The 4,133-nt window shown below is 40.9% G+C and overlaps 1 long non-coding RNA gene across 1 annotated transcript; it reads left to right on the top strand.

Moving 5' to 3' along the window:
• Nucleotides 1-840: 840 nt before the first annotated feature.
• LOC308280895 lies at nt 841-3,911 on the top strand. Its single transcript, XR_013961790.1, has 3 exons — nt 841-1,073; nt 2,674-2,807; nt 3,778-3,911. It is a non-coding gene; the product is annotated as an uncharacterized lncRNA (long non-coding RNA).
• Nucleotides 3,912-4,133: the final 222 nt, after the last annotated feature.

Raw genomic sequence — 4,133 nt, 5'->3', positions numbered from 1 at the left:
GGTGCCCCATGTGTAAGGAGCATGTCTTTGTGGGATGCAGCAGCACAGCTGAATATGTGGTTTGCCTAATCTACTCTGCGGTTCTGATCCAAACTAGTCTGGGTGCCAGCCTGCCCGCTCCAATCCCTGTCTAAACCAGCCACACATACAGTATATGGACTTCCTCCATATATTCCTCCATATATGGGCATTCCCATATGAAGTCCTTTTAGATATGGGCTTAAAGGAGTAGTTCACCCCCAAAATGACTTTTTTTCTATTGATTAGTCACGCCATGGAGAGTAGAGTTCAATAATATTTTTTGTTTTTTGTCACATTCCTAAGACAAAAAATGTATTCGAGTAAATTTACCCCCATTGATTCCGGATGGGGACCCGTTTCGAAACGGGTCCCCATCCGGAACGAATGGGGGTACGTTTATTGTTATCACATTTTTGTCTTAGGAATGCGACAAAAAACTAAAGATATTATTGAACTCTAGTCTCCATGGAGTGACTAATCAATAGAAAAAAAAGTCATTTTGGGGGTGAACTACTCCTTTAATATTGATGACATTAGGGATCTCCTGAGTTCCTGACATCACTGTGATGTCACCTGTGATGTCACAGTGATGTGTCAGGGGAACCACAATGTGAGGCATTATCCCTGCTCTGAGTATCTGACATCACTGTGATGTCACCTGTGATGGCACAGTGATGTGTCAGGGGAACCACAGTGTCAGGCGTTATACGTATAGGCCTACAGACAAGCTGTGCCGGTTTTAATTGTTTATTGAATAAACAATTAAAACCTTTATCTCTTCTATTTTGGCAGGACACATAACGTAACAGTAATACTACACCCCCGCCCTTATCCGGGATGGAATGGAATGGAAGTAGCAGTCAAATCACGTTACGTCTACGATGAAACTGTTGGAACACCTGTTCATGACATCGCACTACTGAAAATCAACCAGATAACCGACGTTGATCTTCAGACGATTGCTCTTCCCAGCCACTGTCCTTATGCTGTATCAGATGCACGACCTGCAATACCACCCGGTCAAGTAGTACAAGCAGCAGGCTACGGGAGCAGTGAGTTCACAGTAACCATTTGATGGTTTTCAATCAAAGTCCAACGCAGCCCCGATCGTGAGCGGTGTGGTTTATTGGTAAATCCCTGATTTGTATCAATCAAAAAAATAGTGTAGATATGTGTCGTTCATAAGGACCAAATACTCTCCACAGTGTTTGTGGCGGCTAAAAGGGGACGTTGGATGATGTCACATTCAAAACTTGTTTTGCAAGTCTTCAAGAAGTAAAAACACAAGAACAAATATCTACTTTAAAAAAAAAAAGGTATAGATAAGAGATTTACATTAAACTCCACCACTCGTGATCAGAGCTGCAGTGGACTGATGAAAAAGGGTTCTGGGATATTATATCATCAAATTATAGTAAGAAAACGTGTACTCTGGAATTATCTTTTAACACATTAATACATGTCAACATTGAAAAATTACTAATAGCTATATTTACAATTAGGCCGGGAGCCAATTCTGAAATTGGCACAAATTGGTACCACCCAAGGTGACCGTACGTTTTTTACATTTTCGTCTTCGTACTTGTCTCTAGTTTACATTTTGGTATGATAACCCTTTCTGAGACCCAGCTTAATTGATGTTATCACCCGCTAGAGTCGGTCTCCCATCGACTTTCTATACAGGAGGAAAATACCCTGAAAACTTTTTTTTTCTGGGTATTTAAGTAGGATGTGAGGGGTCTAACTAGGGGTTTGTCATGATGCTGAATCCATTGCAAGCATTTGTTTTGCACGAAAAACATTCCGTGGGCTAGAAATGGCCTCAGAAAACAATACACGTATGGGTGAGTATTCATGTTAGTTGGAGGCCTTAGGGTTTTTTTTCTCGTGCTAATCAGTCTAAAAGTGCAAAATTTTGCACAGATGTAGCTCAGGGCATGCTCTAATGATTTAGCTAGGGCGCCCGAGTCGGCGACCTTCGGGGTCACCACAGCACCCACAAAACTCTGAAAAGTGATGACTCATCACTTTTCATCACTAAAGTCGATGGGAGCCCAACTTGATTTGGCCGCTGTGGCGACCCCGAATGTCGCAGACTCGGGCGCCCTAGCTAAATCATTAGAGCATGCCATGAGCTACATCTGTGCAAAATTTTGCACTTTTAGACTGATTAGCACGAGAAAAAAAACCCTAAGGCCTCCGACTAACATGAATACTCACCCATACGTGTATTGTTTTCTGAGGCCATTTCTAGCCCACTGAATGTTTTTTGTGCAAAACAAATGCCTGCAATGGATTCAGCATCATGACAAACCCCTAGTTAGACCCCTCACATCCCACTTAAATACCCAGAAAAAAAAACTTTTCTGGGTATTTTCCTCCTGTATAGAAAGTCGATGGGAGACCGACTCTAGCGGCTGATAACATCAATTAAGCTGGGTATCAGAAAGGGTTATCATACCAAAATGTAAACTAGAGACATGTAGGAAGTCAAAAATGTAAAAAATGTACGGTCACCTTGGGTGGTACCAATTTGTGCCAATTTCAGAATTGGCTCCCGGCCTAAATGGAGGGAAAAAAAGTTACACATCATTGTTGACATTTTGCATCAGTTGTCATTTATGAATGTGAACTGATTGTGATTCTCAACAGGTGATGGACATCCGTTTCCTACACTGCAATGTGCAGACCTCGATGTTATAGCCTGTAGAGATGACGACATTCCTGATGCTAGTAAACACAACATCATGTTCTGTGGCCAACGTGATGGTGTTGATGTATGTCATGTGAGTATAGCACATGTTAACATATATACAACTTCTACTATCATATTTCTGCTGGCCAATTATTGACATATTTATCCTTTCAGAAATAATGCACTGCATACATCATTATACATGCCATCTTCCAAAACGTTCTTCTTTTTTACCTTTCCACCAAACAAGAAATTGAATAAAACAACACAACAAAGAAACACTAACAAAACACAAAACATAAACATGAAACAACAAATATTATTTTAATTATCAGTTTAAGGCATATGAACAGGTTGACTTCCATTGTCTTCTATTGCTACATCAATGTATAAGGGCCATACAGCACAATAACCTAATTTCATCCCAAACCTTCTCACACTCATATAAATGTATTAGGTTGTTTCTCACAACGCCAACAGAGGTCAGTGTTCCTCAACGTTTAGCCATCTTGGAGTCCAATAACTATTTATTTATTTATAACTGTGGCTGTGCATGCCATGATGTAATAAACAGTAGTATACCATCATTTAAGACCTTCAAACAGTGCCAGATTAACCCTTCATGGTGCCCTGTGCTACCTGTTGTATAATTAACCTTTAATTACCCCTATTCACGGCCCGCCCACTCAGCAACTTCCTTGTGCTGAAGTCACGTTTTGAAGGGTAAACCCTTCTAAAAGCCCATAGAGTTAACACAGAAATCGCAAATTTAATGCAATTTCCGGATAGTAAAGTATAAAATATGGCTAGCATGATCAAGAACACAAGATGGTAAAATAATTATTTGTTGGCTTTAAGTCCAGCGATTTCTGTGTTAGTTTCCCCTTCAAAGCTGACGCCAGCACCTGGAAGTTGCGGAGAAGGAAGGAGCATTTGACTGTTCATCCATCTGAATTCTGTTTGATCTCAGCCTTCATTAACACTCTCTCTCTCTCTCTCTCTCTCTCTCTCTCTCTCTCTCTCTCTCTCTCTCTCTCTCTCTCTCTCTCTCTCTCTCTCAGGGTGACTCAGGTGGAGGAGTGGTGTATACCGACCCGAACCACCGGAATGATGGCAACCGGATTTATGGTGTTATCAAGGGTTGTGATGGACCAAACACACCATGTTCATTCATGGATGTCTGCCATTATAGAGACTGGATCAAGAGAACCATGAAAGCACATTGCAAAACGTGTGTAATCAGCTGAGCAGTGTTGGTGTCTCTGTCATGATAACCAATAAAATGAGATCTCTGATCTCCCTACAATGAACACATGGTGTTGTGTTGTTCTTCTTTATAAAATCTCTCCAGAGGAAATAGATGACAAGGAAGAGGAGAGAATGATAATAAGTGGAAACATAACCCACATCTTGAAAT

This window comes from Nannobrachium achirus, assembly GCF_963921795.1.
Source record: "Nannobrachium achirus genome assembly, chromosome: 3".
Classification (NCBI taxonomy): Eukaryota; Metazoa; Chordata; class Actinopteri; order Myctophiformes; family Myctophidae; genus Nannobrachium; species Nannobrachium achirus.
This window is presented reverse-complemented; position numbering and strand designations above follow the sequence as displayed.